The following is a 25,460-nucleotide window of genomic DNA, read 5'->3' on the forward strand; positions in this document are numbered from 1 at the left end:
TCTATTTCTTTAAGAAAGGTAATGCTTCTCATACTGACAAACTTAGACCCACTTAACTTTCACCACTGCCAATCACAAGCAAACCACACAACTTTTAAGAAACACCACATCTCATCCTACCTGGAGGATTTACTACTGGCCAAAGATAAAGTCAAAGGTGAAAACAGTGGATAACTCCAAGCAAAGCCTCCAACACACAGTGGGTCTCCTTATTCAAGGAGAATAATCACATTCTTACTACATTCTTTCTCATTTAATTAAGTTCAATATTATATAATTTCTTCCAAGACCAACGACTGGGATGCAGCTGACACTTAAACATTTATTGTTGAATGAATGGCAATATGATCATTGACATTTTAGAGATGAGGAAATGTACAGGGATCCCAAAGGGGATAGTTCTGTGTCCCACGACAGATAGAAGGGAAATGGGTTTTTTTAATTTGCTAGTCGACTCCTTAGCCTGTGTCCACACTACCAACTTTACTTCTTTATTTCCTTTTCATAGCAAACTCATCTGCAAATGGTCCAGCACAGATTCAGGATTAGAAAGATCCACCAGTGACAATGTACCTGTCCACGAAGCAGTAAGAACACTGGCTCTGGAATCAGGTGGACTGGGTTCTTGATCCTGACTCTTGGTATTTACTGACTAGAGAGAGGGAACTTAGCTATTTGTAAAATGGGGCTAATAATAGTATCTACCTCATAGAATTGTTGTGAAGATTAACTGAAATAGTCTATGTAAAGTACTTAAGCTCCTAGTAAGTGCTTGACAGATGGTCAACTATTATTTTCTCACTAAAAGAAATTATGATTTCCAAACATGTCAATGTCATAAAAACAAAGAAAGGCTGAGGACATGTTCCAGATGAAAAGAGACTTGACAACTGAGTGCAACAGATGATCCCTGACTGAATCCTATACCAAAGAGGGAAAAAATGCTATTATTGGATCAATTAACAGCCCTGTTACAAACTTTACTGTCTGTATTACAATGTTAAATTTACTAAAGTTGATAAATGTACTGTGACTACATATTAGGAATAAAGGGCCATGATGTATGCAACTTTCTCTCAACTAATTTAATGAGAAAAAGAAAAAACAATAAGGCATATGGAGCAAAATGTTAACAGATGAATATGAGTAAAAGGTAGACAATAAGGAGTTCTTTGTAGTGTTCTTACAACCCTTTCTGTAAGTTTGAAATTATTTCCAAGCAAAAGATTAAAAGAGAAGTACTAAACCAAAACTTCAAGTCTAATTCAGAACAGTCGGGCTCCTATGATTTTTAGATTTTGATTGTTCCCACTGTTGGGATAGCTTAGATACTGTTCTATTACAAAAGCTCTTCTAGATAGTCTGGCTTGTCCCAATGTCCTTCTTTTTGTTATAAAGATTTTATTTATTTATTTGACAGAGAGAGACACAGCGAGAGAGGGAACACAAGCAGGGGGAGTGGGAGAGGGAGAAGCAGGCTCCCCGCAGAGAAGGGAGCCCGACGCGGGACTCGATCCCAGGACCCTGGGATCATGACCTGAGCCGAAGGCAGTCGCCCAACCAACTGAGCCACCCAGGCGCCCTGTCCCAATGTCCTTCTTGAACAGTGTCTAGAGAATCAAACAGGAAATAGGCCAGAGCCCTTCAGAAGAGGCACAATAAATCATCCCTTTTAAGAGTTCATCTCCAGGTGGTTTCCCTTTTCTTAAGAAGTTTCCTGGCAGGGACGCCTGGGTGGCTCAGTCGGTTAAGCGTCTGCCTTTGGCTCAGGTCATGACCCCAGGGTCCTGGGATCGGGTGCCACATCGGGCTCCTTGCTGAGCAAGGAGCCTGCTTCTCCCTCTGCCTGCCTCTGTCTCTCTCTCTCTGATAAATAAATAAAATCTTAAAAAAAAAAAAAAGTTTCCTGGCAATGGTTTATATTCCTCTGTGATTTGGCCTCTGCCTACACCATCCCGTTATCACTCTTCCCCTAACCCTTCCTGCTACAGACACAATGGCTTTCTTCAGTTTCCTCAGATATGCCAAACTTCTTACTTTGGAGCACTTGTACCTGCTATTCTCTCCTGTAGCATGTTCTTCTCCCTGATCTCCATGGGATGGGCTCCTTGTTGTCATTCAGGTTTGAAATTAAACATTACAACTTCAAAGTGACATTCCGTGATAGCCTCACTCCATCTAAATTAGCCATCTAGAGCTGAGAACACTTCCCGGGATAGAGGGGGAGCCAGAGGAGTCTCACTGATGAACAAATTAAGCCACACTCCTATTCATATTACAATTTGGGGCTTCCTTCTCTCCTGCCTCACTCACATTGCTCATATTCCCATTATGCAGTCACTTAAAGTACTATAGTTGCTATTTACATATCTGCCTCCCCATTAAATTTTAAGCTGCTTGCAGGAAGGACTATGTCTCTCTCCCCTTTCCAATTCCCAGTGCCTGCCTCAACACATTTCCCAGGCACCTATAATTCAAACTAGCAAAGACTCAGAATTCCAGAGCTTAAAGAAATGTTTACATTGTGTCTTTCCACTTTCTTAATGCTCATTGATAGTAAATAATAACAATTAGAGCTAATAGTTACTGTGTGCTTATTATATCCCAGCCCCCATAAGTGCTGTGTTTTATCTCCTTGAATCTTTATCGTAACCTTGTTAGCTGAGGTATTGCTATTATCCCCATTTTATAGATGAGAACCTGAGGCTCAGAGAAGTTAAATTACTTGCCCTAGGGTTCACAGTAGTGGCAGAAGCACAACTGAAATCCAGGCCATGAATCCCTATAGCCCATGCTTTCTACCACTCTAGGATGGCTGGAGAAAATTTGGTGTGCTGCTCATTCTTTCCACTCTCAGTCTGCCAAATCGATCTACCCAACACCACGTGGATACTTGCATATGTGGTAATAAGCTGACCTTACCCCGGGGTGGCAGCTCAAAGTGCTACACCGTGAAGGGCATCACTGAAAGAGTCTGTTGTCCAAAATAATTCTCAACCACCCCACTAGAGTAAATGAAAATCCTCTATCAGGGAGCCATTCTTTAAGTACTGCAAAATCCCTAGTTAAAACCCACATATTATCAGAAGTCTTAACTGCTTACAACTAATATAAAAAACATTTTGAGGTGAATTATTCAGATTTTCCAGCAGTGCTCTGGACAAGGAATGGAGCCCAACCAGTTAAAGTTGGGTCGTGGAAATGAGAAATTTCAAGAGCTATCTAGTGGGTGTCATCCTTGAAGACCAGGTCAAGGTCATATGCAAAGACAAGCATTCACATATGTGTAGTAAAGGGCAAGGAGTCAGAAGAATAAGACCGGGCTCTGAAGGAAAAAAAAAAATTGTAGATGGTGTGGAAAATTGCTATCTTCTGCAAATGCTGCTTTAGAACCAGTCCCAAACAGCAGTGCTAAAAAGTTATTCATATGCAGCAAGGCATAAACCACAGAGCAGAGAGAGGTTCCTGCTCCATTCAGCTAGAGAATACGGGTCTTCATCAAATTAGAGCCAACAAAGAGCTAGATAAAAGCCAACAAGCCAGGCATTGTCTAAGAAAGCAGATGTTCATGCAACACGTAACATTACAGCATCAGGGAGAAGGATTTCTAGGCACTTTTCACACTTGGAAACACCTCTCCTCCCACCCCTGGCTGGCCAGTTTAATACCTGTGCTTCCTCCTCTGGGGGCCTCAACCCCTCACAGGATGGCACTGAAGATGCTTCCACACATGACTGGGTATCTTCAGCCCTGGGCCACTTCAAGTGAGGCAACCCACAGGCTGCCAGAGTGATGTATGAAATCCCTGGAGGCAAGAGGACAAGGCAGGCAGGGAGCCACCTAAAGTGGGAACCACTGCGATAACCTACCTCATTCTGATCAGCAGGTGGCAAAGAGCAGGGTCTCTGGCTGGGCTGGAGGCCATGAGACCACAGGGATCTTGGGGGCAGAGGGGCCCACTGGGGACAAGGACAACTTGCCTGGTTTCTCAAGGTTAAAATAACAGGACAACCACCTAAGACAATTATTTCCCAAACTTCAGTCATTTGGCTACCACTGTTGACGCCTGTTTCCACATCTCCATCCTCATCTCTACCCTAATTTATCAATCACTTCTATCTTGACTAGATTTTTGCATTTAAATACATTTATTTTAAAAGGAAACTTTATATCATTGTGAAATTGCTTGTTTAATGGTTTTCCCCAATACTAACGAAAACGCAGAACCCTGTTCGGCCTCGTGCCGTCTCCAATCTGCGCTGTTCCCCCCAGTGGTGCCATCCAGCGGCGCGGCTTTGGGAAGCACAAGCCATCTCCGAGAGGCCAGAGGTTCGAGCCCAGGGCCTGACCAGCGTCTCCCGCCTCGTCGCCTGAAAGTCGGCTCGAGGGGAGGCACCGGGAGTCTGCACAGCCCCCCTCCGGCCGCCCCTCCCCTCCAGCAGCACGTTTCCTGTCAAAACAAACCCTTGGGGGAGGGGACGGCGGAGGCCGAGCCGAGTGCCAGGGAAACCCCGGCAACAAACCCCCAACACACGCTTCGCGCCGCGCCCGGCGCCCACCGTGGCCCCGCTCGCCCACCCGCGCTGGGCGGGTGTCGCAGGCGAGAGGGGGCCCCCGCCCGGAGCCCGGGTGGTGGGAAGCCGTTCGCAGCGCTGTCGCTGGCATGGGGCCAGCAGGATGTAAACAGTGGCCAAGCGGCCGCAACCCCGCCGCCTCCGGGACCCGAAGCCCGCGGCTATGCTAACACCCGCGGCGGCCACTCGGTGCCCGCGCCCCGCTCCCACGCGGGACGCCGGTTCGAGGTCAAACAAGGGGATGGGGGGGAGCAAGAAGCGGGGCTTTAACGCCCCTGGCACCGGAGTCCCAGGACAGAGTTCCGAGGTGGGTCGGGGGAGGCCCTCGGGCTGCGCTGGGGCGAGGTGTCCGGGTCCACTGACCCGGGCCGGTCACCTCACAGCCGGCGACCCCCTCGCCCGGATGGATACGCACCGGGTCCCGCGCAGAGACAGGAGGAGGAGAAAGGCGACTGAGTGAGCCTGGGTCAGGGGTCTCTGGGTGTCCCCTCACCGAGCACCGCACAAGCACCTCGAAAACTCACCAGTCCGACAACCCCCAACCTCCGGGTCTTCCCCCCCACCCGCTCCCGCCCCACGCGGTATTTAAAGGGCCGGGAGGGACTCTGAGGAGACAGCCACGGCGGAGCAGTGTAACCGGCGAGCGGGGGAAGACGGCCCGCGGGAGAGGAGGAAAGCCAGGTAACTGCATGCTCCGACCGCAGAGCTCTGACACATCTGACCTACTACAGAACAGTTTTCCTCATGTTTGATGAAAGAGGCCGAGAAGCGCTTGGATTGACGTTGTTCTGCATGCGAGAGGAAACCGCCCCCCCCGTCGGTTTCGAGTGGTGCGGTCCGGGGACTGCTAGGGGCGGGGAGAAAAGTGTTTACGGAACTGGGGCAGCACTGCCGCTGGGAGCGCCCGGCGCTGGAGGCGGGGCTGTCGGGCGCTGGGGGGCGGAGCCGAGTAAGGAGGGGGTGTCCGGGGGGTCTGGGGCGGAGCGGGGGCGTTGGGGGCGGGGCGAGGCTGCTTGCGGATGCATTTGTGGCGGGGCTGGTGGAGCGCGGGCCTGGCTTGGGCTTCCGGGGCGCACCACGGTGGATAATGGAACATGCTCCCCGGCTGCGGGTGGAACTTCTACTACTGGAACACCCCTCATCTAGGCGGGGCGATCCAAATTGGGTGCCCACTATCACGCTGTCCGCACACTCACAACCCAACAGACAACGGGGCAGGTGCGTTCCCACGTGCGCCAGCAACCAACCTTGTCACCTACATTTCTGTCTGCACCTCCACAGAAACACCGGCCCAGATTTACATATGGCTGGACTGAAAGATTAGCTCCTGGGAGTCACACCCTCCCAGGTTGTCTGAAGACGTAAACTGTAAACTTTGTGTGCACGCAAAAGATAAAACCTCTCACTTCCTCTGAAGTTCTGGGCAGCACCTCTCTGCCGGAGAATTTTCGACATTGGTTAATGTAAATAAGCAGCCCTAGCGTGGGTTCTGTTCAGCTCTTGTGGGTGTGTATCTTGTGGATGTACAGAAACACCAATGCCCTAACCGCACACATAAAAACCACTGTATCTTCTGTAAATTGGCATTATTTGGGAGAAAGTTTCATGCAGGAATGTTAAGTGAATTTTCTATAGGCTGAAGTATTTCTATTTCGTGCTGAAACCATGTCTGAACCGTGGAGGCAAAATTGGTTCTAGAATAAACCAGACAGGCAACATTTTAAAGGTGGATAGAAAGCCAGTCATCCTAGATGGAATAATTCAAATTGGGGTTCAACCCTGGCTCTGACATTAACTACCCAGCAGATCTTGGTCAATGGATAACCAATGATAACTATCTCATTAGGTTATGGTGAGGATGGAATGAGATAAAGCATCTGAAGTGCTTACAGCTGTACACAGTAAACACTAGTCAGTGTTAGTTATTGAACTATCAGGCAAATCACTCGGAACAAACTTGGTTGCTGAGCTCTATAAATTTGTATTTGTGTCTCCTTATGCCACTCTCCCCTCCCTTCTAAAATATACAACTTGATACAAATCAAAAGATCAAGGATAAAATGCTGTTTTCACCCATAGGTTCTTTCCTGTGAGCCTGCCCTGGTTTCTATTGTTTGTTGGAATCAGCAGTCAGGGTAACAGAAGCCTCCAATTTCTATTCTTGCCAAATAACAACCACCACTCAAAGGTCATCACCCCCCTAAAAACTCCACAATAGAAGGATTAACCAAAAATATCCCCCCAACTTTTGGACACTGTGACAATGACACATTGCAGCTTTGCTTCTTTTTGTTAGCTTTATAGGCACTTGTTAAGTATTGTTTTTGTGTTATTACATAACTTGGAACAGGTGAGCATGAGTCAGGAAAGTTGTCCAGTCTACCTGGGTGACCAGCGGCCTGACCCTAGGCATGGCACTTATTTCAAAGCTCAAATATGTAACTCTCAAAACCACAAGGAAGCAATTTTTTTTTTTTTTCAAAGCAGATGAGTCAAGTTTCAGCATGTGCCGGGGTGAGAACCTTAAGGTGGAGGAAGTGGGGCAACATCAGTGACCCACGCTGGGGAGAGAAAATATCCTGGAAACACAATCAACTGTTACTTTGACATTAAACAACTTGCTATCTGGAAACCTTTTGGTCAATTACCTGACCAGATATAAACAAGCCGCACTCAGTCTGGCTTGTTTATAAAAAACCACTTTGAAAAATATAGTACTATAAAAAATTAGGCAGTTCTCCTAAAAAATGAGCCTTGTATCGCATTCTTGCTCAGAGAGCGCAGGCAGTCATAGAATAAAACCTTCCTTGCTCAGATTATGTTCATGACCTTTTGGGGGAAATGTCTAAAAGGCAAACTCTTTAGTAAGTAAGCTTTTTATTTATTTTCACACCTAATTTTTCTAACTTTCCTTTTTGAACCACTTAGAAAATTCACAGTAATGCAGTTTGCTTACTATAAATTATGCAACAGTCTAAATTTGTTCTATTGCCTTTGGCACATACATGACGAAGGGCTGATCAAAATTATTGCCAGGTGAAGAACTAGAAATACTTATTTTCTTTTTACACATCATAAATCTGAGTTTTAAATTATAATGAGCCCTTGAAAAAAATCAAAAGATCCCCTAATGGAATTTGAATATGGATTTGTAACCTCTCAACCATTTAACTTATATAGAAGAGCTGCATCTTGTGCTGATTTAGCACAGTATAAATTCAACTATATGGCCTTAGATGGGACAGGATGCAGGGAGCACAACAGAATAACTTAAATACTGACAGTGATTTTGCCCCCTGTTCTCTCTATGGGAGTTGTGAGGCTTCTCTTCCTGAGTTGATCTCAGTTTCCAAGCTTCTGATTACATTCCAAGCTTCTTACCAAGGGCTGGCTTCATGGGTATGCAAACTGAGCAGGTGCACAAGGCCCTACACTTGGAAGAGCCCTACATTCAGTTTAATGCTCTGCTGCTGCCATTTTGAAATTCTTCATAATTTTTCAATGAAGAGCCCACATTTTCATTTTGCACTGGACCTTGCAAATTATGTAGCTGGTCTTGATCTCACCACACAGAACATCAGTCTAGAGTTTAAAGGTGCTTATTTTCCCTTCACCTTTTCAAATCAATTATTTTATCTAGTGCTCAGTTGAAGAAACATAACCTGTTTCAATGCCATAGGCAAAAACAAACAAACAAAACCAAAACATAAGTGGGTATATCCCAGGTCTTATGGCCCATCAAAGGACCTTTCAAAGATAATTTTGACTGCATGTGATTTTGACCTTATGTTCTCCCTTTGGAAATTAACCCCTCACATAAGATATGATTCCACTGTAGTGGAAAAATTGATTGCTTGGAATACCATCCCTTTTTCTCTCCCCTGTCCATCTTAAGGTGCTAGGAAGAGCTAAAAAGCAGCAAGGGTTGGGGAGAAAGGCAATAGAAAGTAGAAGGTAGAAAAAAAATTTGGCTAATATAAACTAGGTAATTGGTAACTAAATGTTCAAAATTTGACCACACCTTCTCATCAGCTTTTGCCATTCCTTTTCTTTTGGTCTTGAAGGTAAAGGAGATTTAGATCACTGACCAGTTTTGACCATTTATCAAAATGTTGATGCTTGATCAAATTTCCAAAGCACAAGAAACAGTTTTCCCCTTGACTTCTCTGACCTGAATTAGCATAAAATTGGAGGTTACTTCTCATTTCAGTTGCCTATACTCTCACATCTGGACACAGACCCAGACCTACTCTCCTCACATACTAAAAGGAAAAATGTTTTTAGAACCCACCCATCCCCCTTTACCCTCCATGTGCCCCCTCCACTTACCTGGAAACCACTGTTGTCCCCTGGAAAGCAAAGAGAGTGATGACCAGGAGGGAAGACAAGGCTGGGCAGGGAGTGGGAGGGGCCAAGGAGAGGTGAAGCTCTAAGGAGCACCTATGAGAAACCAGAGAGGTGTTGGCACAGAGCCCTGATCAAGACAGTCACTGTCTTTACCCCACCTCTGAGCCAGCAGATGGTCACGTTCTAAATGCCTGCCCAGTCCGTCCAACCACAGATGAACATTTATGCCCTCACTTTAAAAATCCATTGGAATACCGAGTGGGGTACAGGAAGAACTTCTAAAATAAGAGGCAAAACCCAGAAGACATAAAGGAAAGATTTAAGAAATGTGACTCCTCAGATAGACTGTTTAACACAAAAACATGAGTTATAGAACAATGATTGTGGGTGATACCATTTCTGCTTAAGGGAGAGTTTGCATGAGAGCATATGTGTATATTGTATTTATAAAATGCATAGAAATGAACTAAAAGAATTCTTAATCTCAGGAAACAAACTGAAGGTTGCTGGAGTGGGGGGTGGGGTGGGAGGGATGGGGCGACTGGGTGATAGACACTGGGGAGGATATGTGCTCTGGTAAGTGCTGTGAATTGTGTAAGACTGTTGAATCTCAGATCTGTACCTCTGAAACAAATAATGCAATATATGTTAAGGAAAAAAAAAAGAAGATAGCAGGAGAGGAAGAATGAAGGGGGGGAAATCAGAGGGGTAGACAAACCATGAGAGACGATGGACTCTGAAAAACAAACAGGGTTCTAGAGGGGAGGGGGGTGGGAGGATGGGTTAGCCTGGTGATGGGTATTGAGGAGGGCACGTTCGGCATGGAGCACTGGGTGTTATGCACAAACAATGAATCATGGAACACTGCATCTAAAACTAATGATGTAATGTATAGGGATTAACATAACAATAAAAAAATTTTTTAAAAATGGACTAAAAAGTGACCCTCCAAACTGTTTCAGAGGTAGATTGGTCGATGTTCCTGATTTATTCTATATACATACCAATGGCTTATTTCTTTTCCAGTGAGAATGTATTCATTTATATATTACTCTGTAATTCACACTGCCATACGATGGTACTACTCTTACCATCGTATGCCCTCTTAAATATACCTTCGTGTTGGTGGGCGAACACTACACAATAAATAGCTTTCCCATTTTCTTTTTATTCATATTTTTAGAAGTCATGGTAACAAGTGGAACTTTTCATATAAACTATAGAAAGGAATAGATTTGCAAAAGATCCCTCACTATAGTATTTCAAAATTATTTCTGCTGTGAAAGTAAAAATGATCACTTTTTAGATTGTTCCTTTCAAGTCTAACTCTTAGACAATCCAGGTGCATGGAGTTTACCTTCATTTAAAATACATGTTGTGCCCCAACATGTGACCTCTAAGGGTTTTCTTCTTTTGATGATAAACTGGACAGGCATTCTTTCCCAAAGTGGTATGAGTCTTAAATAATTATACTACCTTTTGAGGATGAAAAATTGAGAGCCCTGAACATGCAGACGTCTGTACAGTAGCTTTTACCTGAGTTCCTGTGTTTTCGAGTGGAAGGTATTATATCAGGGCACTGAGGGTTTATGACTGACCAAAGTGATATTCAGTGACTCACTGAATTGGTAGGTCAAGAATAGAAACCAGAACTCATTTCATGACTTACTCTATAAATGCACATGCACGTGTACACACACACACACACACACACATATGCACGTGGTGTCACATGCAATGTATTACCCATTGGTGGCACAATTATCTAATTTCCATAAGAACCTGTCAACATGCATACCAGTGCTATATCAACTAAGTGCTCAGAGTATTTATAAGCACATTCCATTCCATTACTCTAGAAGGGTGCTCATGTCTTCCAGAAAGCAAGGAAAATGGATTGCTGCCAGCTCTCCTAAAATATGAAGCTGTTTATGTTTCTCTCATATATATATATATATATGAAGCAGTCAGAGAAACCAAAAAAAAAGTAAATTTTGCTGCAAGAAAATCTGGAGTAAAGAACAATTATAATGGGGCACCTGGGTGGCTCAGTTGGTTAAGCGTCTGCCTTCGGTTCAGGTCATGATCCCAGGGTCCTGGGATCGAGCCCCGCATTGGACTCCCTGCTCTCCCAGAAGCCTGCTTCTCCCTCTCTTGTGTTCCCTCTCTCGCTGTGTCTCTCTCTGTCAAATAAATAAATAAAATCTTAAAAAAAAAAAAAAAAAGGAACAATTATAAGGCATTTCTGGCCAATTCCCTAGAGGCATTCCCGGCTATGACATTGTTTATGTTACAGGTTCACCTGCGTGTACCTAATCAGCAAATCCTAAAAAGCCGAGTGCAACATAATTGTGTACATGTGAATATTAATGCTCAAACTGAATTCTTTATTTAAAGGAAGGCTACTGTGGTTGTACTGTAAGTTAAAATTTTTAAAAAATTTACAAGTTTATGGGGCGCCTGGGTGGCTCAGTCGTTAAGCGTCTGCCTTCGGCTCAGGTCATGATCCCAGGGTCCTGGGATCGAGTCCCGCATTGGGCTCCCTGCTCCGTGGGGAGCCTGCTTCTCCCTCTCCCACTCCCCCTGCTTGTGTTGCCCCTCTCGCTGTGTCTCTCTCTGTCAAATAAATAAATAAAATCTTTAAAAAAAATAATAAAATAAATAAATAAATAAAAATTTACAAGTTTATGTAGATCAAAACTTTCAAAGAGCAGATCAATTAAGGTACAGACTAACCTTATATAAAAAGCAAATGTAGTATGGTGGAAAGAAGATGTGCTTTGGATTCAGGCAGACCAGAGGGCTTATAGCCATGTTCTACCACTCATTATACATATGCCTTTATCATCACTGGTGTAAAATGGGGATAATGGTGTTGTGAGGGCCATTTGTCATTTTGGTGGCCCAGCTTCCCAAATGGCAGTCTTTAGCAGATCATCCCTGTGGCATGGTCTTAGGTGTGGGTGACTTCCTTTAGTTCCTTCCCAAGCCTGGTTTTTCAGCCTTCGTCTAAATTCCATGAACTACCCAAGAGCAGTTGGTACGTCTATTCAAAGGAGGTGTCTGTTATTTGCCACTAGGCATCTTGACTAGGACAAATACCCCACAGTTTGTTGGAGAATTAAAAGATAATATGTATAAGGAGTTGAGTAGAGTCCTAGGTACATTGTATGGATCAATTAACTATAGCTACTAATATCACACTCTTGTTATTTACTGATGTAATAGTCACAGTTTCAACTGGTCCTGAGCAAGTTAGAGATCTGTGACATGTGATATTATGCCAAGGAACCAATTTGAATCCACAAAGTTGTTGGTACAGGAGCCATTTACTCAGCTAATGAGTGAGCCTAATATATCACCCAATATTTACATGTCAATGTGAATATTGCTATTCTCTCCTCATTAGACCAGTAAGTCAGGATCCATTCAGAAAAACGAGAGTCTGTTCCACTTAGTTCAATTGAGGGAATTCAATGGGCAGAAGCTATTATACACAGGAAGAGCTCAAATCCTCTTATGGGATGGCAAAATAACCCAGATTATAGAATCAGTGGGTAACGACTTCCATCCCTAGAGCTAAAGGAACAAAGGGACAAAAGCAGAGCCTGGGAGTCAGGACTGTCCAGTGGGAAGTGAGACCACAGAAGGAGGGACTGAGGAGAAGAAGGTAGAACCCTAGGGGAGATAAGCCACCACTGGAGAGGTTTTTTTCAAGGTGTGGTGGTTGGGGGTTGAGGGGAGGAAAAGGAGGGACTGGAGTGGGGGCTTCTCCCCTCTTCCCATCCTCCTATCGCCCTCCAGGGCCACCCATTAGCCAAACCCAGCCTGAAGCCAGTTAGCAAGGGAAACTGGGAAATGTAGTATCCTGGGTTCAGTCCTCCCTGAACACACAGCAGAGCAGGGGAAGGGAAGAGATAGGATCTCTGAGCAAGTGGAGAAAGAGCCAGATGACAAGTATGGTAAATTTCATTAAGGGTAAGAAAGGTCATCTGTATTTTTAAAAGTTAAGTCTGATGGCATTTTATTAGGAGAACTACATTCTAGATTGATATTTGCTAATTGGGGCACTCAAGAAATACCCCAGGATTCCATTTCGTAAAGCTACACTTAGTGGGGGAGCCATTCTTATGATGCCTAGTGCAAAGTCTTGCCTGTGTGAGGCACTCAACAAATGTTTATTTTATAAACAATTCTATAAATGAGTAAAGACTGTATTGGTTAAACACTTCACCCCCACCATTGTTTGGAACATTGTTACCAATGGGAATAAAAGGGGAAAATAAGGACCATAGCTGGTATCTTCATTATAAGAGAAGGGTGAGAGAGCTAATAAAAAATGTATTTGAATTGGAATCTGATTCTCTGCTTTTACATGTTCAATTTAATTTTTCAAAATTTGAGAGAGAGAGAGAGCTGCACGCAGTTGCAGAGGGGTAGAGGAGAGAGAGCCTTAAGCAGACTCAGTGCTAAGCTCAGAGCCTGACTCAGGGCTCCATCTCACAACCCCGAGATCATGACCTGAGTTGAAATCAAGAGTTGGACGCTTGACTGAGCCACCCGTGCGCCCTGTGTTCAATTTAATTTTAAGAAATATTTATTGACTGCCTGTTATGTGCTGGATATCAACAGATGCAAGGAAAATATCAATGAGCAAGAAACCACAATCTTCGCCCTTTTGGAATTCACAGTCCAGGGAGAAGCCAGGCAAAGAAATGGGCTATTTTACTACTAAATGACAAATGCTCTAAGTGGCTAAGAGCAGAGATATAGAGTCAAACAGGCAGATCAGGGGTCTAATGCCTGCGCTGTCATACGTTGAGTGATTTGGGGCAGGTTAATTTGGCTAGGTTCAGTTTCATCTGTAAAATGGGTGAGAAATGATACCTTCTTCTTAGTATTACACACATGGGAAAATAGCGGTGCTCAGTAAAGCTTAGCAATTTTTTTATTATTATTATGTACATTATTATTATTTATATATAAAATATATAAATAAAACATACCTTTATATGTTTTATTATTATGTACATTATTATTAGCTCATAATAATGCATGCACACTCTCTCTCTCTATATATATATAATAATACACTCTATTATATTAAGAACAATTTCCCCCAAACTTGGGTATTCATCCAAATGTTGTCCAAAAACTTAGAAATAGGCAAAAGGGATTACTGGATGTCTTTTCAGTGTAGTGCTGTGTAGTACCTTATAGTGGCAGACGCATTCAAGGATTAACTGATTCGCTAGGACTCTGTACCCTCGTTGGACTTCCTATTTACTACTGGTTCAGATATCTTACAATTTTGGAAAGGTAGATGTTCATTTATTGAAAACTGATAACAACACAGATAATTCTTGTCTAGTACCAATACGAATGAAATGAATTCTGTTCCATAGAAAAGATAACCCCAAAGGTTTATTGTTTATTGCCCTGTAAGACATTAGCCAATTTTGTAACTACCCAGTCATCTTATTCTAAGATTTTTTTTTTAAATGCCTTCATGATGGGCTGTATAAACCTCTGTTGCTCAAATGTTCCTGAAATTGGCTTTATCATTTTACTGGCTACTTCCCTTTAATTAATAAAATGAATACTTTTTAAAGCTCGAGTTTGTGCTATTTTATAGAGTCGCGTATTTCACTTTTTGGCAATCATCCCTTCATCAATAGAGGTCAATCCAAGCTGCTGAGGAAGAGCATGCAATGCAGACCTGAGGACATGTTGTGCTACCCAGAGACAGTGTTATCGAAGGAGAGACAGGGATATAAAAAGTTAACTCAATTGATTAGATGCAAGTTCATAGGTATAGTATTTGGGTTAAATTTATTGTAGAAAACTATGGTTAAGGTTAGCCTAACGGACGTGGAAGAAACTTGGCACCGCTTAGCTAAGGATCTGGATTGGTTTGAACTATTTGGTGGTGTTTTTACAGTTTTCAAAAAATGGCAGGAAATGGCCCACTTTGGTGCCACCTGCAGACTGGGAGGTTCATCATTCTTGCTATATGAGCTGAAAAGGTCACTGCATTTTCTAGATCTAGGCGGACAGTGCTGAGAGATTTCCTCAGGGGCCCAGAACTGAAAAAATAAGCTTGGTGTAGAGGTCATTGCCATGAGTGGGTTTTAGCCACAGATAAATTATGCCAGAATTTGCATGCCACCGACCCTGGGTCTCTTATCTGTGGCCTACTCTATTCATTTGCATGATTCACAGGCCCTCTGGGCATTTATGCCACCTCCATGAAGAAAATAAGGGCCTTGAGCAATATTTTCACCCGAGGATTCCGCTAAACATCATTAGATAGAAAAACAGACTTCAGGCAAGCTTTTAAAGCATGTATCCATCACACATGCCCTGTAATGATTTGATTCCATGAAAGTCCCTCATTTTAGACTGGGAGTTCCTTGTGTTTAAGGACCATATCCAATTCATCTTCACAACTACGGAGACAAGCAGTCTGAAGGTCCAGGTGCGGAACTAGGATGCTCATCCCACATGACCCGGCTGAACTGACTGGGATTTGAGGTATTCTTGTCCACCAGCAGGAGAGGTTGTGCCCAAATTCACGAGCGCCTGAGGTCTAGCTGGGTTGCTATTGTTTTTTTGGTGTTCTTCTCACCAGCCACCTCCCACTCGCAGAGTGCCTGGTGGCCATGGCCGAGACCACCGTGTTTCTTCTGGGCAAGGTCATTGCCATGCTTGCTCCGTAAGAACCAGGGGTGGGGGTTCTTCTTCTAGAGCAAAGCTCTGTGTCCTCATCAAGCTGTGTCCTCATCCAAGCGCACCTCTCTGCAGATGCCAAGAGAACAGAAGGTACTTCTGCTGTGCACTGAAGCCCACAGTAAGTGATGCTGACGTTTGCCCCAAACCCTCTGTCAGAAAATAATCTATCTTTACATCATTCTTTTACATGGTGCCCATCACATAGCATGCACTCGGCGCATGCAGACCGATCGATAACATGACCTTAGAGGCAAAACTTCTAAATATCGGTTGGGAGGGCAGAAAGCTAGTTGATGAGAGATCAGTGATCAGGAGAATTAACTCTGATAAACTTTAAATGTAACTGTTCTTTTCTTTCTTTTTGTTTGCTTGAAAACCAGGAAATATTCAGGTTAATCAGAGGGATCAGAATGCTAATTGTGAAATTGAAGAAGGAAGCATATTCCATTATGTCTGTTTAAATTGGAAACAGAGCTGGTTGTCCTGTTAAAGACGAGCAGAAGATATGTGAAGGCTGAATGTAGAGGTTCTTGAGGAAAATCTAGATGGGTTTTCTGGAGCTAGGATAAGCTGAAACAAATCCTTGGCAAACCAAGAAAGATTAAGAATTGGTTATGACTACCCAGAACTTTGTGAAAACCCATGTTTGATCAAGCAGTGTTTCAAACAATTGTAACTATTTATAAAGACACATAACAATCTAAATATTTCCTTTGGGGGATAGGAGCAAGGGTGGGAGAAATTGGCATGAAAGAAATTAGCATAAAAGAGGGTGGGTTTATTAAAAAAAAAAAAAAACCTAGATTTGAATTGTAGTCTTATCACCTATCAGTTATATGATTTTAGGCAGGCTGCATAGTCTTTTAGAGTGTGAGCTATCCTATCTGTAAAATGGAAATAATAATGTCTAACTACTCAGAAATCCTGCGAAAATGAAATGTAGGTAATATGAATATGTGTCAGTGGGCGCCTGGGTGACTGTCAGTTAAGCACCCAACTCTTGATCTCAGCTCGGGTCTTGATCTCAGGGTTGTGGGATCAAACCCTGCATTGGGCTCTACGCTGGGCATGGAGCCTACCAAAAAAAAAAAAAGAATATGTCAGAGACTGATGAGCCATGCATATCCATTTTATTTTCTTTTCCCCCAGTGCACAGTCTCCCTTGTGGTTAGATATTGACATGTGACTGAGTTCTGGCCAACAGAATAAAGGGGAGAGATGGTTGCCACTTTCCAGACTGGCCTTAAAACACCACTCTCCCCATTCATGGACTGTGTGCAGACAATGTGGAGGCCTTGGAAGAGAGAATCACGAGATGGAAGGAACCTGGGTCCCTGGCTGCCTTCTGGTCAGAAATACTCACTAGGACTTCACAAGAATGAGATGTAAGCTGTTATTTAGATTTGGGACAGTTGGCTTTACCTTCATTTACTTTATATATATATATAAATTATCTGAAATTTACCTTCATTTATTATATCTAATATATAAAATAAATGATATATTTGTCTATCATTTATTTTATATATTATTAATCATCTTATTAAAATAGAATATTTTATATAGTATATAATAAAATATATAGACTACAAAATAATAAAGCTATATTATATGCCTTCATTTTTACCCTAAATATAATGACGTATAGCATATACAATATATAATATATAACATGCATAGACCCACCCTTTGTGGGAGGGGTTTCAAAGAATTTGTAGACATATTTTATTTTATTTTTTTAAGATTTTTAATTTATTTATCTGACACAGAGAGAGAGAGCATAAGCAAGGGGAGTGGCAGGCAGAGGGAGAGGGAGAAGCAGGCTCCCCACTGAGCAGGGAGCCGGATGTGGGACTCGATCCCAGGGCCCTGGGATCATGACCTGAGCCGAAGGCAGACACTTAACCATATGAGCCACCCAGGTGCCCAGACATATTTTAAAACTACCATGAACCCCTCTTATGCTTTAGGGACACTAAACCCCATCGATCCCCGAATTTGTGGCCATGCTTCTACACACTACCCTCTTCTTGCAGTGCCACTGAGACCACAAATTTACCTCCCAAATTTCTACTCACCATTTAAGATTCAGCTTAGATGCCATGTGCATTATAATGTTTTACAGGCCCACATTTGGAAGTCAGTACACCTTCTCTGTTCTGCCCATGGGTCTCTGTTTCAATTTCTCTTAGGTGACCTGAATATACAGTTGTTGACGGATAAATAGAACAGGATAATAAAATCTCAGGTGTGAAAGTGACCTTACGTGTTACTTAGAGCATCCTTTTCGAGTTTGTTTCTATTCATGTTCTTTTCCCCTCTGAATTTTTACTGTTTTGAAAGTAGGGACGGGGTTTGACTTACCCTCACAACCACTCCCCGCAGCACCCTCCCACACGCCACACATCACACACACACACCACACACCACACACACACGCCACACACCACACACACACAACACACACACCACACATACACACAACACACACACATACACCACACACAACACACACATACACACAACACACACACCACATACATACATACACACATATACACACCACACACACACAACACACACACACACAACATACACACATACACAACACACACACACACACACACACCAAACACCACACATACACACAACACGCGCACACAGCCCTCCGCATATTTTGCTAATATGCTACTTTTCTATTAACCAGGTGATATATGGTTTGAGGCAGGTTGGAGCTGTTGGAAGAGATATCTCCAAATGCTGAAAGAGCATGAAATGCTCTTAATTCACCAGATACCATCAGTCAGAATTAATCGTCTTTATCATGGCTACCGTCCAACTAACAACCACTTTCTGGGAGAAGATCGATGCTGTTGTTCCAAACAGAAAGGGTCACCCTTCTGCCCATCCTTTCAAACTCCTCCCTTCCCTGACTTTCTCTTCTCCAAAAGCAGAACTTTCTGGGCCACAGCAAATGGATCAGCCAAGATCATTCTGCTCATAGTAAACATCAGTGATCAAACAAACACACAACTCACTGTTGAGCAGCTTTGATTTACAAACAAATGATGTTCCAAAAATTTTCAGTGGATACTTTGCAAGAATACCTAGTTGCACACAGGGAACTTCAAGTTCCCTAGGTGACTCACAAAACACTGTTTAAGCAATAATGTCTTCAAAATGCCAAATTGTTATAACGAAAAAAAAAAAGATACAATGCCAGCAATTAAATACACCTGAAAAAAGTGACTATAGTTTTTGAAACAACTTATTCAGCATGCTGATGTTTGAAGGTAAAAGCTAATTTAAGGAAGGAAAAATGAGGAAGTAGTAGCAAAATTCTGGGGTATATTTACTAAAGACTTCTTCACCCTTTCCATGACTTTGAAGATTGATTTACCTGGTTCATTTTTAGAACTAAATCTGATTTCCAACTCTGCACTTTTTTTTTTTTTTTTAAGGTACAGCCCTAGAGTCCCAGCCCTCACAAGCTTGGGAGTAGAAAATGATGTCACACTTCCTTCTTGTATTTAAATTATGACACCATGGGTGCCTACCAACCATGTTGCTGGAAATGAATCTCCTTTAAAGCATCCCCCAGTTATTCCTGAGAAGCCACATGTTCCTCTGAGCTAACAAACACATTAGCCGGCTTGTCCCCTCCCCTTCTACTCAGATTCCCAAATATCATGTTCATTGCTCACAGAGATGGTTGGCCACCTCTACCTGTAAGCCATAGGACAGCCACGGTCCATGCCAAACAGACAGCCTCTGGATGCTTCCAAAGCTTCCAAACCTTGTGCTGGGCTCCATGATGAGGTGAAAGCCAACCCCCCTCCCTGACCTTGTACACACTCTTGGTTGCTCATGCTTGGGGCCTCACGAGGTTTTCTTTATCAGTTCCAGCACACCTTGGTCTCCAGGAGACAGTTTTGTTAGTGTGCAGCCCAAGAACTGTAGCACTAATCAGACTACTAATCAGATATGACTCTTCAAAGGATTATAATTTTTGTTTCTTCAAGGGAATGAAAAGAGAAGATGGAAGGCAAAATTCCCTCAAGATATTATAAGAGTCAGAAGAGGAGTGGAGAGGAAGAAAAGGGATATGTGTCTTTGTGTGAATGTCCTACTCAGCCATAGAGTGAGGTAGAGTCAGGCAAGTTACTATTAATTCATTCAGCAAATTTTTATTGAGCACCTACTATGTGCCAGGCACTGTTCGTATCTGGAGAGCCAAGCAGTGAACAAAGTAGGCAAAGTCCTTGTCCTCAAGGAGCTCACGTTTTTGTAGGGGGAGGCAGGGAGCACAGAAATAAATAAATGGAGGGGCGCCTAGGTGCCTCAGTCAGTTAAGCATCCGAATCTTGGTTTCATCTCAGATCATGATCTCAGGGTCCTAGGATCGAGCCCAATTTTGGACTTGCCAAAATTGAGGCAGGAAAACTGGGTGGCGGCCAGGGTAGTAACACTTTGTATGCTCTGATAAGGGGCTCAGGACTAATTTTAGTTGACGAGTTTTCAAGAGGAGAGTGAGAGAATTAGATTTAGCTGAACTGGAGTCAAAGAGAACCACTCACAACAGGAGAAATAATAAAGCTTGGCCAGTTCCTTGACTGCCCACCAGGTGGAGCAAGGAGGCCAGAACAGCTTGGTTGCTAGGGTGGGGGTGGGGGTGGGGGTCGGAGAAAGGGTGGAGCAGGAGAAACCACCAGCGAGGGACTGCTTTTTTAAGGACCAGGAAGCTTCCCAGTCAAGTGCTCCTAACTCTGGAAATAACTGTATTGATTAAAAAAAGTCTCTAGAAAAAACTGGAAGTCACCTAAACGTGCACGTTTAGAGGACCTGTGAAATACCACAAAACATTCACATACTGGATTACTGAGAAGCCATTTAAAGGAATGGGGTGGCTTCCTGCTTACCTGTGTGAAAAAAGAGAAAAAAGCAAATTGTAGAATAGTGTATAATATGATGCCTTCTGTGCAGATGTCTAGAAAGAGGACAACAAATTGATATTAGTGGTAATTTCAAGAGAGGGTTTGGGGGCTACTGATTGTTGAGTGTATGTGTGTGTGTGTGTGTGTGTATCTAACCATTTTATTGAGATATAATCAACATACAGTAAGCTGCACATATTTAAAATGTACAATCTAATAAGTTTTGGCATACGTACACACCTATGAAGCCATGACCACAATTCCAATAGCGAATATATTCATCGCCCTCAGAAGTTTCCACACATCCCTTTGTAATCCCTCCCTACCACCCTTCCCTGTCCCCCCATCCTAGGCAACCACTGATCTGCTTTCTGTTACTAAGGGTTTGCATTTTCCAGAATTTTACATAAATGGAATCATGCAATATGTCTTATTTTTGTCGTGCTTCTTTCATTGAGCAAAATATTCACCCGTGTTGCTGAGAATATCAATAATTAATTCCTTTTAATTGCTGAATAGCATTACATTGTAGGGATGTATCACAATTTGCTTATCATTCATCTGGTGACGGACATTTATTTGGATTGTGAATAGTTTTGGGCTAGTCCCCAGAAAAACAAAACAAAGCTGCTAGGAACATTTGTGTATTAGTCTTTGTGTTTGCATAGGCTTTCATTTCCCTTGTGTAAATGCTTAGTGGAATGTCTAGATCATATGATAAGTGTATGCTTTAACTTTTTAAGAACCTGCAAAATTGGGGCACCTGGGTGGCTCAGTCGTTAAGCCTTTGGCTCAGGTCATGATCTCAGGGTCCTGGGATCAAGCCCCGCATCGGGCTCCCTGATCAGCAGGAAGCCTGCTTCTCCCTCTCCCACTCCAAAATTGGTTTCCAAAGTGGTTGTACCATCTTATATCCTGCCAGCACTGTATGAGCATTTCCATTTGTCTTTATCCTTGCCAGTATCTGGTATGACCAGACTTCTAAATTTTAGCTCTTCAAATGGGTGGCTTACATTTTCATTTCTTTAATGATTAACAATGTACATTTTTCTTTTCTTTTCTTTTTTTTTTAGATTTTATTTATTTATTTGACAGAGAGATAGGGAACACAAGCAGGGGGAGAGGGAGAGGGAGAGGGAGAAGCAGGCTTCCTGCTGAGCAGGGAGCCCTATGCGGGGCTTGATCCCAGGTCCCTGGGATCATGACCTGAGCCGAAGGCAGACGCTTAACTGACTGAGCCACCCAGGTGCTCCAACAATGTACATTTTTCATATACTCATTTGCTATTTGTAGACCTCCTTTGGCGAAGTGTTTATTCAAATTTCTTTGGGCTATTGACATTCATATTTCACTTTATACTTCATAAGGTTTTAAATTTTAGAATGAGCATCTCTTTTTATAATAAAAAAAAACTAATTTAAAACATCTCAACCCAGAATACAGTAATAATTACAATTTGGCAAGCAGTTCGAGCGTCTTGACAACCAGTTGTTCTATGCTCAGAATTCAAGCTAAGGCTAAAATAAAGCACAGTCACAGTATTTTGTAAAGGAACTGTTGAAACCAGTGTCAAGACAGGCAACATCCTTTGTGACAACAGAGATCACCAGCCCCCACTGGTCCCTTTTTACTTTTAAAGAATCTGAAAGAAGAGCTTTGGTTTGTATTTGGTTGTGAAAGGGGGGAAAACAGGAAACAGGAAACTTAGGTTGAAAATGGACTTGACTGAACATTTAGCACGTGTTGACTTTCTTTGGAGAACCTTCAGTATCCTCTGTTGTTCAACCCACCAAATGGTCTTATAGATGGTCTTGGTGCCCTGCAGCGTGGTGCAGAGCTAAAGGGCTGCACATTCCAAATTGGAGTTACAATCAAGTTAGGGTTATTGGGTTACTGTCAGTCATAAATTATTGTATATTGTGTAATGCAGTGGAAAGAATCTTGGCAGCCACAGCCGAAGAGAAGCTTTCAGAAGGGACATGTGAGGAATACCAGCTGAACCCATGGCTAGAGAAAGGAACTCAGAACTGGAGACTCCTGCGTGTCTGGCCCGTGCATCTCTAAGAGGCCCAAATTTACAGGCTGCTCCATCCCCTTGAGCCCCGTGGCCCTTTGCTTCTTCCTCTGTTAGAGCACCAGTTGTCTGCTATAGTGGTTACCTGCTCTGTAAGCTATGAGTACTTAAGAAACTTAATGATTAAGTTCTTTAGGATTCTTGCTTGTGTATTTTTCCAATTTTGTATATCTTCAGCATCTGGCACAAAGCAGGTTCTCAATTCAATTTATATATTTAAGTGTAATCGAGGAAGATAAAATGTTTGCTGTCCACCAACACAGCAATCCAAGAAGAGTGGATTAGGTTTCAGTGAAAGGTCCTCTCAATCACCTGGGCACCTGGAAGGGTCTGGAGCTGAGTCTGGAGGTTGGGGCCTGAGTGAACAGGATAGCTGTGCATTACAGAGAGAGGATTTGGAGTTGGGTGTGGGGGAGGGTGGGGTAGAAAAGCAATGGGGAGGGAGGGAGAGGATTAAGCGAGATACTCAGAGAGCAAAGCAGCCAATAAATAATACTTCTCCAGGGCCTGGTAGCCAAAGGGTTTTGTTTTGTTTTGTTTTCACAGGGATGTTTAATATTCACATTGAAGTTGTTTGAGTTTCAACAGCATAAACCTCTCCTTGTCCTCTAATATCCTTCATAAAGTCTACATGTTTGGATGGCCCTGTTGTGTGGGTTCACTGTAGAAGCCAAGCAAGGGGCTGAGTTTCCATCTGGGGCAGGGACAGAAAGGCGAGACCATTTCCTGAATGAACTGGGTCAGGGGAGCCAGGAGTTGGTGGTAACAGTAGCCATAACAAAGTAAGCTTAAGAAAGTATGTGGAAGTCATGGGTAAGGCTTTCCAACTTCCCTTAGGACGTGAATTTGGGAGTCCTGGTTCGTTTTATCTTATGGTGCAGAGAGATCGAGGCTGAAGTGTGCGGTGCAAGACGGAGGAGAGGTGGAAAAGGAGAAAAGAACCAGGGTGAGGAGAAGGTGCCCTTCCTTCCCTCAGGTGTTCTGATCTACCTGAGGGTGTACCTGCGTCCAGGAAAAGACCATCAACAGTGTAGGACAGTCTAAGAGTACTGGAGGGAGCAGACATCAGGGCAAGAGTTTAGGGGCAGGAAGCAGAAGGTTCTCACAAAAGAGCTACGCCTTGAAGGATGGATCTCTGGCTTAAAAGAGAGTTTAATGTCTATATTTCTGTATAGTTATATGTAAATTATTTATCTAGTGTCTTCTCTTATTGAGGAGAGTGGGGTGGATAAGATGCTCTGGCCCTGAAGTCAAACAGACCAGGCTCTTCACCCTGGCTACCAGCTGTGTGACCTTGGGCAAGACACTTAAGTTATCCGGGCCTCAGTTTCTCCATGTGTAAATTGCAAGTAATGAAAGTACCCACCTTGGAGGGTCGCAGGGAGATTCAAATAAAATAATCTAAGAAAAGTGCTTCATCTAGGGCCTGGCACAAGATAAATACTGAACAATGCTCACTAAGTGGTATCCATTTATTTATTTATTTATTTAAAGATTTTATTTATTTATTTGACAGAGAGAGACAGTGAGAGAGGGAACACAAGCAGGGGGAGAGGGAGAGGGAGAAGCAGGCTTCCCGCCGAGCAGGGAGCCCGATGTGGGACTTGATCCCAGGACCCTGGGATCATGACCTGAGCCAAAGGCAGACGCTGAATGACTGAGCCACCCAGGCGCCCAAGTGGTATCCATTTTTATGTAAGATTATTGAACACAGCTTGGAAAGTACAGAGAAAAGCAGAACTAAAAACCTTCAATAGTTTCACTACCCAAAGCAGAAAACCACAGTTAACACTTGGGACGACACCTTGGCAGTTTTCAGTCAGTGTGTTTGACCCTTTCTCTTTCTCTGATTGCCAGTCATTCTGAATATAAAATTTAAATCCGTATTTTTATTTAGTTAAGGTACGATTTTTCCCCATCTTATTATAATCCCTTCAAACCATTTTCAATGACTGTGATACATTATAATGCTGTATTATAATTCACGTAGTCATTCTCCTGTTGTTAGTCATTTGTGTGGATTCCAGGCTTTTTTCCCCTCCCTATTCTAAATAATTCAGTAATAAACAGGTCTCTACATAAACCCTTTCCTTTATTTTGTATTATTTCTTTAGAAATGATTCTTAGACATAAAACCACTGGTGTAGAAGGTATCAACAGTTGTAATCCTCCCATTTACTGTCAAAAGAATTCTGCGGGCCTCTGGAGGTGGGTATAGTCTCTTTTTCCCACCAATCTGTTGAATACAGTCTGGGAGAAAAGCTGACTCAGAGCTTGAACTCCTAGAGGAGGTCTCAGCTTTTTTTTTTTTTTTTATTGTACTCTCTTTTCTTCCCAGTGGCAAGCAGGCTTGGGACCCTCCCTGGCTCCTGCCAGGGCTCCTTCCTAGGTTCAGAGGCAAATGCACTTTCTCTTGGGATCTCTTTCTCAGTGGCTGCATCTCATCCAATATGGATGGATATGCGCTTTGTCACCTTTCCTTGCAAAATGACTTACCCAATATCCAGGTCAGTGGAGAAGGCTGCCCTCCTGAATGTCTAGTTGTGACTTTGCAGAACAGCTTCATGCCTAGCTTAAAGCCCAGCTAAAAATAAAGCTCCCTGTGGCTTTTGTCTCCCTTGGGGACCACCTGGGGAGGGTTTTTCATTTATAAACTGGAGATAAAAGTCTCAGGTGGGATTTGGGTCTCCGCAACTCCGGCTGCATTGCCCAACATTCTCTGGATTGCTAGTGACAGAAATCCAGCCCAGGTACCTCAAGGAAAGCGATGTGCTCATATGTAAATGGTTAACATCTGGC

At 43.1% G+C, this 25,460-nt stretch overlaps 1 protein-coding gene across 4 annotated transcripts in view; it reads right to left on the reverse strand.

The window, feature by feature from the left end:
- The window catches only part of TCP11L2 (t-complex 11 like 2), a 76,261-nt gene that overhangs the window by 40,489 nt on the left and 10,312 nt on the right, over positions 1 to 25,460 (reverse strand). The window contains exon 1 of one of the 4 annotated variants that reach the window (XM_021687375.1): positions 8,904 to 8,982. The exons of 1 other annotated variant lie outside the window; for it this stretch is intronic. The gene's annotated coding sequence lies outside the window, so the exon portion shown is untranslated. Of the gene's footprint in view, positions 1 to 4,989; positions 5,031 to 5,098; positions 5,124 to 8,903; positions 8,983 to 25,460 lie in introns of those variants that run through there. 2 more of the 4 variants (XM_021687374.1, XM_021687376.1) reach the window with 2 other exon arrangements.

Source organism: Neomonachus schauinslandi, chromosome 5, assembly GCF_002201575.2.
Source record: "Neomonachus schauinslandi chromosome 5, ASM220157v2, whole genome shotgun sequence".
Lineage (NCBI taxonomy): Eukaryota > Metazoa > Chordata > Mammalia > Carnivora > Phocidae > Neomonachus > Neomonachus schauinslandi.